General features: G+C 44.3%; 1 protein-coding gene and 1 long non-coding RNA gene across 2 annotated transcripts in view; one reads left to right on the top strand and one right to left on the bottom strand.

Annotated features, from left to right (window-relative positions):
* Positions 1-11,241, top strand: part of LOC142255986 (C-X-C chemokine receptor type 3-like) — a 132,961-nt gene that overhangs the window by 100,287 nt on the left and 21,433 nt on the right. The window lies entirely within an intron of this gene.
* Positions 4,221-11,241, bottom strand: part of LOC142255987 (uncharacterized) — a 61,902-nt gene continuing 54,881 nt past the window's right edge. The window contains exon 3 of the long non-coding RNA XR_012727465.1: positions 4,221-4,451. This is a non-coding gene — a long non-coding RNA (uncharacterized LOC142255987). The remainder of the gene's footprint in view (positions 4,452-11,241) is intronic.

Raw genomic sequence — 11,241 nt, 5'->3', positions numbered from 1 at the left:
ATCTATCCCTCTATCTATCTATCTATCTATCTATCTATCTATCTATCTATCTATCTATCTATCTATCTATCTATCTATCCCTCTATCTATCTATCTATCTATGTATCTATCCCTCTATCTATCTATCTATCCATCTATCTATCTATCTATCTATCTATCTATCTATCTATCTATCTATCTATCTATCTATCTATCTATCTATCTATCTATCTATCTATCTATCCCTCTATCTATCTATCTATCTATCTATCTATCTGTCTATCTATCTATCTATCTATCTATCTATCCCTCTATCTATCAATCTATCTATCTATCTATCCCTCTATCTATCTATCTATCTATGTATCTATCCCTCTATCTATCTATCTATCTATCTATCTATCTATCTATGTATCTATCTATCTATCTATCTATCTATCTATCTATCTATCTATCTATCTATCTATCTATCTATCTATCTATCTATCTATCTATCTATCTATCCCTCTATCTATCTATCTATCTATCTATCTATCCCTCTATCTATCTATCTATCTATCTATCTATCTATCTATCTATCTATCTATCTATCTATCCCTCTATCTATCTATCTTCTGTATATATTAACCCAAATTGATAAACACTATAAATAAAATAAAATTCAAAAACACCAAAATTAAGTTGGTAATATGATAAAAAAATGTTGTAACAAGTGTTCAAAACATCGTATCTATCCCAAAATGGTATCAATAAAAACGTCGTCTCACCCTGCAAAAAATAAGCCATCACACGACTCCATCAACTGAAAATTGAGAATGTTACGGGTTTTGGAAAATGGTGACACGACCCCTTAAATTCTTGCCAATTTTTTATTTTTTTCCACTACTAAACTAATATAAAATCTGGACATGTTTGGTATCGCCGGAATCGTTCTGACGAGGAGAATCTTATTGCGAGGTCATTTTTACCAAAAGATGTAAACAATTACCAAGAACGATGTCAGAATGTTATTTTTCACAATTTCTGCCCATTTTGAATTTTTTTATGTGGTGAAATGAATGGTGTCATTCAAAAGTACAACTCACGAAATCAAACCTTCATATGTCTATGTGGGCAGAAAACTGTAAAAGGTATGGCTCTGGGGAGAAAGAGAGTAAAAAAACGAAAACGCAAACGTCGAAATTGGCCGCGTCGCAAAGGGGTTAAAACCACGGAAGAAGTGAAGTCTATAGAAGATGTAGAAGATGGAAAATAATTTACACCTGTGGTTTCGCAGGCACGTGACTATGAGACTATTTAAACCTCACCTTAGTCTTGTCTTGTATAGTTCCTTCCGTAGATCATGTCCATTTCCATCCCTTTGAGGTTAGAAAACAAAGTCTGTACATGTTTTTTTTTTAAGAAACGAAGCTACTCCCTTCCGCGGTGTGTTTCCATTGTTATATTGACCAGCAATTCTGTCCATAACATAGCTAACGATGGAGGAGCGTGTGACCAAACCAGTCCATCCACCTCCATACTATTTTTTTCTAACTTGAGCGATCCCTTTAAATGGAATCTGTCAGCAGGTTTTTACTATCAAGGAAAGCACTGTGGAAGAGAAGCGCAATAGGGTCTTACCCCAGAAAAATGGGGGGAAAAACACGGAGGGTGGACTTACTCACCTATAGGGGTTGTGAGAGTCACAACGCCTATAACAGCATGTTAAGAATCCAAGCCACGGCAGCGGACCCAAAATTGGCAGATAACAGAGAGTGGTAGATAGGGATGTCAAACCGCGCCACTGACTCAGCCGATCCAGGAGATTATGGATTGATGTTGCTTTTATTCATTACACAGATCAAGTCAACGCGTTTCGGGGGTCGCAGCCCCCTTCATCAGGACAGACTGGCAAGCAAAACAAATCTGCTGTTTTTTAAAAAAGTAGATAGCAATGGCTATATTCATTTTACTAGTAACCATTACAATAAATGGTTACAAAATATCCCAAAAAATCAATACCAAAGAATTCGAAAGAATTGTTCATTAGATAGAGACTTTGAGCAACAAGCCAATATCCTAAGAGATAGGTTTTTGGAGAAAGACTATCCTGTCCCATTAATTAAGAAAGCATATCATGTTAACAAAAAACTAACACAGACAGATCTGGTAAGATCAGACAAACACAATATTAAGGACACGACTGTGAATTTTTCGTCCAATTTTGTGATGACTTACAGCAATGATGGGGATATAATCAAGAGTATTATCCGTAAACATTGGGGTATTCTTCGGAATGACCCCTTTCTGAAGAAAGTAATCCCAGAGGTTCCTGGGGTCACGTATCGGAGAGCCTCAACATTAAAAAATCAGTTAGCTCCTAGCCGGCTCAGAGAGAAAAAACCCATGGAAGCCATGGATGATATTAAGGGATCATTTAAATGTTTCTCTAGGAACTGTCTATGCTGCAGGTCAATTCAACATAAAAGGATTAATTTTTGCTCAAAAACGGGGGGAGAAGTCTTTTCCATCAAATCACGTTTAAATTGTCAATCAGATTATGTCATATATCTGATCGAATGTGAATGCGATAGACAATATATTGGAAGAACAACACAGGCCCTACATAATAGGTTAAACTCGCATAGACACAACATTAAAATCGGATTCATGTTACATGGTCTGTCGAGACACATTACTATGGATCATAATGGGAATTCGAAGATCAGAATTACTCCGATCGAACAGATACCCCCTTTCTCACATAATCGCATTGATGCTCTAAAAAGGAAAGAGACCTATTGGATCTATAAACTTAACACACTTAAACCCTTTGGGCTCAATGAAGTAACGGATCTTTTTTATTAGATTGCTATTGTCCCTTAAAGTAGTCCCCTCAGTGTGTTGGTGCCTGTGTTGTAATAGGAAATTACCATAATATCCCCAATAATATGATTATATTTTTATATGTATACCGTTTAATGAGCAACGGATTATCCCGAACTAGAGAATATTATGGACTACCCTCTTTATGTTTTTAACGTAATCTCCTATGTAATAATATGATTTTATGATGTATTGTGATGGTTTTAGCGTTTATTGTAGAGGTTTTTTATATAGATTTTAGGTGGTTACTTTTAATATATTCATATTGGTGTAATAATTATATGATCAGGTCATAGCTTATGTTTTAGAATTTATACACATAGATACAACATAAATATATATTCCCAATAACTGTTAGAGACAAAACGATGGCAGTGTTTTAGGGACACATTATACACCGCTTATAGTTCTATACGAACACATTCCTCAAAAGAGATCTCCGTGACATGCGCACTTGATTTGTTCCCACGGGTTTGAACTCTCTTCACCCTCGCGGCATTTCTCAGTTTTATACTTGCTACATATCTGCAGATGTCTTTACACATTCCTCGAGAGAGATCCTCTTGACATGCGCACTTGAATTGTTCCCACGGTTTGAACTCTATTCACCCTCACGGCATAGCTCGTCCTTATACTAGCTCCTTATCTTCACTAGGAAGATGTCCTTTTTTCCCTATGTCTTTTACCGGATATAATCTACTAGTTACTGGTCCCCAAATCAGCATTTCAAATAAATGGTGGTATGGTGTTGGTGTTTTTCGACTTAAACAAGATTATATATATATATTTAAATTTCTTTCCAGAGTATGATCCGCACTAGTGTCGGTCGGGGAAATTAACAATTATATGAATGTCATCCTTTTTCGTCCCTACACTGATATGCAGGGAACTATAGCGCTTTGTGTCTACACAATTTCCCTTCACTATTTTCTGGTTCGAAGACCATGATACCGTTCCTTAAGGGATAACATTTGATTCCTTTCCTTTCCTTTCCTTTTCTTTTTCTTTTTCTTTTTCATCCTTTTAACACCATGTACGTTTTTTCACACACTGGATAATTATCCTTTTAGACACGTTTTTTCAAGAGTTTTCCACTTAGTACGCTTTGTAATAAATCCGTGTTTTTGACACATCCCGACGATCACTTCCAGGCTGAATTTACGATCACAACCCAGCAGCTCTGATCAATTGACACTTTCCTAGAGAAGTTCTAGGCAATGTTGTGATTGTCTAGTTGTACATTTGCATGGTTTCCCTACAATCATTTTGACATTATATATAAAAGAGAGGGACACATTGAGATTTTGCACAAACACATGTTTTTATTGATTTATTGATTTTAACCGAATTTTAATTTTTATTTCTTAGTCGTCAGGACAGATATGATAATGGTGCATTGATTTACTATAAGAAAGGCTGAATGTAATAGATGATAACACATTTTTTTCTATGTATGGATTCCCGCCGATTTTTTCAGAAGTGGGTGGATCATGATGTCATCAGTAAGGTATATATTGCTGGAAGGATTCCTTGTACAGCAGATTTGTTTTGCTTGCCAGTCTGTCCTGATGAAGGGGGCTGCGACCCCCGAAACGCGTTGACTTGATCTGTGTAATGAATAAAAGCAACATCAATCCATAATCTCCTGGATCGGCTGAGTCAGTGGCGCGGTTTGACATCCCTATCTACCACTCTCTGTTATCAGGTTTTTACTATGTAATCTGAGAGCAGTATGTTGTAGGGTCTGAGACCCTGATTCCAGTGATGTGTCACTTGCTAGTCTGCTCATTGTCATTTTGAATCAATCAGTTTTTTTTCTGCTAAAGATCTAACCCATCCCAAATCACTGATTGGCAGCTTTGTGTGTACACTGTATATTGACAAAAAGCTGTCCAATCAGTGGAGTGGGTGGGGTTACACAGAGCAGAAGGACTAGTCCTGTAGTGATAATCTTATTCTGGTAAAACACTGATTTTATGGAAACAACAACACAGTCTAAAAAGTGAACGGAATCAAGGTCTCAGCCTCTACATCATTCTCCTCTAGATTACCCAGCTAAAATAAATTATTTTCAAGAAACACTCTCATTGTTTCGGTGGCTCAGTGGTTAGCACTGCAGCCTTGCAGCGCTGGGGTCCTGGGTTCAAATCCCACCAAGGACGACATCTGCAAGGAGTTTGTATGTTCTCCCCGTGTTTGTGTGGGTTTCCTCCGGGTTCTCCGGTTTCCTCCCACACTCCAAAGACATACAGACAGGGACTCTAGATTGTGAGCCCCAATGGGGACAGTGCTGCCAATGTATGTAAAGCGCTGCGGAATTAATAGCGCTTCATAAATCAATAAAATTATATTATTATTATTACTACACTATTTATTAGCTAAACATGTGTAAATGTAGTATAATGTTAGTGTGTTAAAATATTCACCAATCTCCATCTTCCCCGGTATCCAGTGCTGCTCTGGTCCTCTTCTGGGTCACGTGACTGCATTTCCAGTTCACCGGTTCACACTGGTGTCTATGTGTGAGCTAGAAGTCACTTTGGTAATGTAAGTCTATTGAGCATGAGAATGAGGTTCCATAGGGTGAAAATAAGTTGAACCTACTTTTTATTTAGCAATGGAGTCTTGTGTGGTGAGCGTGCATACAGGAGCGTGCATACAGGAGCGTGCATACAGGAGCGTGCATACAGGAGCGTGCATACAAAACATTGAGGGTGAGTGCGTTACTTATTGTTTTCTTTGAAACAATTCTACCTGCTTATTCCAGATCTTCCTGTAGCTCTCCACAGAGGGTCCTTGGCTCTTGGACAACTCTTCTGACAATTATTTTCACTCCTCTGTCTGAAAATGTGCGAGGAGGACCTGGTCGTAGCCGGTTTACGGTGAAATGATGTTCTTTCCATTTCCAAATTATGGCCCCAGCAGTGCCCCCTGGAATCTTCAGTGATTTAGAAATACCTCTGTAAAGGCCCCTTTACACACTGAGACTTTCTAGCGATCCTGACCAGGCCGGGATCGCTGGAAAGTCTCTAAACAGTCGCTGGTGAGCTATCAAACAGGCAGATCTGGCCAACGACGCAGCAGAGATACGGACCTGCAGAACGACCTCGATGGTCGTTGGGGACGTGTCACACAGCAGCTATTTGACGACTCACACCTATGTTAGGGGCGTGGTGTTTGGCGCTGAAGCCACCTAGGTGTCCTTTTTACACTCAGCTCCGATTGGTGATCGCTAGTGCGTTCTTATTAGCGACCCCGAGCTTGGAAAGATTGGCAAAAGTCGCGCTTGTGTATCCTTTGTTCCGGAGATTCTGTTGCTTAGCGGATCTTTGTAGAGGTCTCTGTGCAGCGACTCCACACTGGTTTATCTATACAGCATCAATACAGCTCCAATCAAATGATGCTTACTGTACCGCCCCAGTGTCAGCAGCCAAGACTGCTCGGATCCGGATCCGCGGTGGCTCGAAAAGTCTTAGGATCTGGGAGGGGAAGCGCGGTCACTCAAAATAAAAGGGGGGTATTTGCAGGGGGTTTTGTGTTTAGAGTTTGTGACGCCACCCACGGTGTGTGGTAAGGTGGGATACCACCGCTGCTGTTGGGAGCGCCCGGTGGCATTCGGATGGCAGCCAGGTGTTTAACCCCTCTGTGGATAGGGGGAAAATGCCCCGGTGGTTGGTGAGGGTGAAGTGGGGATACCGTTGGGGTTTGAAAGTGTCACTGCGTACTCACTCAGTCCAATAACGCTGACACCGACAACTTGTAAACCGAAATTCTGAGCATGGTGTTGCTTGTTAGCCTGTGACCTTTTCCTTGGCACTGTCTTTACTGGTTGGCCCCTGTAGTGTAGAACTAGTCGGGTCCCGCTCACCCATATGGCTAACGGAGTGAGCTTGCTCTTAGGGTTCACACTTGGGATTTGCTGGACTGTGTATTGGGAAAGTCCTATCCCCCTTGTTGCGCTAGTACCCTGATTTTGGAGTGGGTGGAAAACAAAACTTGAAGACTTTGCCCTCGCTGGGTAAATTACCAGGATGCGTGAAGCTACTTCCCGGCCTAGGGTCCACGTACCTTGCCATGCCCTGGCCCCTGCCCGGAGATGGCTCAAGGCTGCTGGCTGCCCTCCTCGGCATGACAGGACCGGACACGATCCCCTGCAACCGGGGTTCCAGCTCCTACCAGGCCCAGACCAACATCTGCTACCTAGTAACAATAAGGAGCCCAGCTCCTGACCTCCTCCGACGGACTTGTGACATCTCTCCTTGAAAGTCACCACTCAACTGAACTGCTCCTGACACTCCTGACCCTCTCTTACCAACCTCCCAGCGGGCGGCCCTATTCCCTTCAGGCTACCCATTGGTGTGTCTGGTGGGTGTGGTGCAGAGTGTTTCTAGGGTTTTAATTAGCTCGTTCTTAGCAACACCAAAGGCCAGGGACCCGTAACCAAGGAGGAGATGGATATCATGCAGGAGGGCAGATTGCACAATATCCTGTGACGACCTGATAGGCCAGGGCGTCACACTTACCATATAGGCTTTATAGTATTGCAGATTGGAGAACTCTCTAATGATCCGCAAACCAGCACGCTCAAGAACGAGGTAGCTTTGAAACAAAGGACGGAAGCGCTAAAGTTGCATTCTTTTCCGTGAAAATCGCCCAATCAGAACAAAACAGCGACCACCAATCGGAGGTAAGGGGGCGGGAAAGGGAACGCTATAGCACGCCTACGGGCTGGGTTCTAAGTCGCTAACGATGTCATTGTAACGGCGTCAAACACACCGATGCATGCTGCGCAGTGGGAAACAAAGGACCAAAAAATGGTCCTGAACGATTTGTAGCAATCAGCGACCTCACAGCGGGGGCCAAGTCACTGATGCGTGTCACACAGTGCAATGTCGCTGGGGAGGTCGCTATTATGTCACAAAGCCGGTGACGTTACAGCGATATCGCTAGCAATGTTGCAGTGTGTAAAGGGGCCTTAACGAATGACATTAGTAATAAGGTTGCAAAGGTCTCGGGACAGCTCTCTGGTTTTACCCATCATGAGATGTTTCTTGTATGGCAACTTAGTAATAAGACAACTTTTTACAGGCCATCAGTTGAACCAGTTGATATTTATTTTTCACTAAGTTTCAGGATTGCTTTCTAACTACTCATAGATTACAGCTGATGTCATGAATTATTTTTCACCTCTCTTTCTTCATGTGTTCCATACTCTTTCCCTGTGTTATTTCTCATTGTTACACATAACTTAATTTATGGACATCTATGGTTTGATTTCTTTGCCTGTGTGGATTGGTGTAGCGCCAGTGTCTCTGCAGCAACGCCGACTTAGTCACCACCCCGGCTGGATCACATCCTCCCCTGCACTTCCCCGACCATCCATGTGTGCTCCTCCCTCCTTCCCCTCCTGGGCCATATACATGTTGCACAGGATTCCCAAGAGTGCACCTAAGATGCACGGGCACCGAAACTCCTCTTAAAGGGCCGGTGTGCCATTTCTTGGAAATGCCTATGGCTGAGAGGCATTGTGGAGTTAAGGCACCTAACCATTATGGTAGGTGCCTGCTCAACACCTTTAGTTAGTCAGTTTGCTAGTTGTCAGGTCCTTAGCTTCTCCCTTGTTATCCCAGTTTCTGTTTCCAGTACCTGCCTTCCCATTCCTATTTATCCCTGCCATGTCCACCATTCTTGTCTGTAACCATCTGGCCAGCCTGCCTCAGTCACCCCACCTCTACTCATCTATACTTGAGTATGTCACCTGTCCTGGGGTTCAGCTGACACAGTCCCAGTCACTGCCCTGTGAGTGGTACCTGGAGCATGCCTCGCTGTGGGTTCTTACTTAAGCTCCTCCCTCTAAGGAGTAAGCCTGGGTTCCCCCTGTGGCCAATGGGTCCACTAACCCCGCTCGCCGCCTCTACACTGGCCATGAGCATTACAATTGAGTGGGTTATTACCGACATCTGGTGAGAAATTCATGTCTAAAGCCGCTTATTTCGCCTCTCTGTGTGTTTTTGATTCCAGCCCTGCCATGTTGGGAGTCATGGTGGTCATTAAGCCCACTTTACACGTTGCAATTAGTTGTACAATCGCATTTGCGATGTGACACGCCCAGGTTGCATACGGGATCTTGAGATTGCACGTAGGTCGTTCATTTGCTGTCACACGTGCGTTAGTAGTCTATGTTAAATTGGTCAATTTTGTGTGCGATGCTTTAGATCATGTGTTCTGTGACGTATGCATTGGGCACCTTTTTTTTTTTTTATTTATTGACTTGCCAAGCGTATGTAATGTGTAGGGATGCGTTTTTACTATGTCATCTGCCGTTCAGCTCTGCTACATGGCCGCTAACAGCAGACACAGACAGCCATGTAGCAGAGCTGAATTGCAGATGACAGCAGACACAGACAGAGCCGCACTGTCAGAATGAACTCGGGTGAACTTCACCCGACTTCATGGTCATGCTGCGTCTCTGTCTGTGTCGCGCCCTGATTAGCGGTCACCAGTGAAGGACTCACCGGTGACCGCTAATCTCCTAAGTTACTGAAGTTACCAGCCCTCTCTCATACTCACCGATCCCCGATCCCCGGCGCTGCACGGCATTCACACTGCTCCGGCGGCTTTTACTGTTTTGAAAAAGCCGGCCGCCCATTAAACAATCTCGTATTCCCTGCTTTCCCCGCCCACCGGCGCCTATGATTGGTTACAGTGAGACACGCCCCCACGCTGAGTGACAGGTGTCACACTGCACCCAATCACAGCAGCCGGTGGGCGTGTCTATACTGTGTAGTGCAATAAATAATTAAATAATTAAAAAAAACGGCGTGCGGTCCCCCCCCAATTTTAAAACCAGCCAGATAAAGCCATACGGCTGAAGGCTGGTATTCTCAGGATGGGGAGCTCCACGTTATGGGGAGCCCCCCAGCCTAACAATATCAGCCAATAGCTGCCCAGAATTGCCGCATACATTATATGCGACAGTTCTGGGACTGTACCCGGCGCTTCCCGATTTGCCCTGGTGCGTTGGCAAATCGGGGTAATAAGGAGTTATTGGCAGCCCATAGCTGCCACTAAATCCTAGATTAATCATGTCAGGCGTCTATGAGACACCCTCCATGATTAATCTGTAAAATTACAGTAAATAAACACACACACCCGAAAAAATCCTTTATTAGAAATAAAAAACACAAACATATACCCTGGTTCACCACTTTAATCAGCCCCAAAAAGCCCTCCATGTCCGGCGTAATCCAGGATGCTCCAGCGTCGCTTCCAGCGCTGCTGCATGGAGGTGACCGGAGCTGCAGAAGACACCGCCGCTCCGGTCACCTCCACGCGGGTAATGAAGACAGCCGCGCGATGAGCTGCTGTCACTGAGGTTACCCGCTGTCACTGGATCCAGCGGTGGCCGCGGGTAACCTCAGTGACAGCTCAGCTGATCGCGCTACTCACCGCCGCTCCTATCACCTCCACGCAGCAACTGAGGTGAGTAGCGCGATCAGCTGAGCTGTCAGTGAGGTTACCCGCGGCCACCGCTGGATCCAGTGACAGCGGGTAACCTCAGTGACAGCAGCTCATCGCGCGGCTGTCTTCATTACCTGCGTGGAGGTGACCGGAGCGGCGGTGTATTCTGCAGCTCCGGTCACCTCCATGCAGCAGCGCTGGAAGCGACGCTGGAGCATCCTGGATTACGCCGGACATGGAGGGCTTTTTGGGGCTGATTAAAGTGGTGAACCAGGGTATATGTTTGTGTTTTTTATTTCTAATAAAGGACTTTTTCGGGTGTGTGTGTTTATTTACTGTAATTTACAGATTAATCATGGAGGGTGTCTCATAGACGCCTGACATGATTAATCTAGGACTTATTGGCAGCTATGGGCTGCCAATAACTCCTTATTACCCCGATTTGCCAACGCACCAGGGTAAATCGGGAAGAGCCGGGTACAGTCCCAGAACTGTCGCATATAATGTATGCGGCAATTCTGGGCGGCTGTTGGCTGATATTGTTAGGCTGGGGGGCTCCCCATAACGTGGAGCTCCCCATCCTGAGAATACCAGCCTTCAGCCGTATGGCTTTATCTGTCTGGTATTAAAATTGGGGGGAACCGCACGCCGTTTTTTTTAATTATTTATTTCACTACACAGTATAGACACGCCCACCGGCTGCTGTGATTGGGTGCAGTGTGACACCTGTCACTCAGCGTGGGGGCGTGTCTCACTGTAACCAATCATAGGCGCCGGTGGGCGGGGAAAGCAGGGAATACGAGATTGTTTAATGGGCGGCCGGCTTTTTCAAAACAGTAAAAGCCGCCGGAGCAGTGTGAACGCCGTGCAGCGCCGGGGATCGGGGATCGGTGAGTATATGAGAGAGGGGGATAGACTGACATGGACAGAGAGTGA

This window comes from Anomaloglossus baeobatrachus, chromosome 11 (genome assembly GCF_048569485.1).
Source record: "Anomaloglossus baeobatrachus isolate aAnoBae1 chromosome 11, aAnoBae1.hap1, whole genome shotgun sequence".
In the NCBI taxonomy this organism is placed as follows: Eukaryota; Metazoa; Chordata; class Amphibia; order Anura; family Aromobatidae; genus Anomaloglossus; species Anomaloglossus baeobatrachus.
Note: the sequence above shows the minus strand (reverse complement) of the source record. Positions and strands in the feature narration are given on the sequence as shown.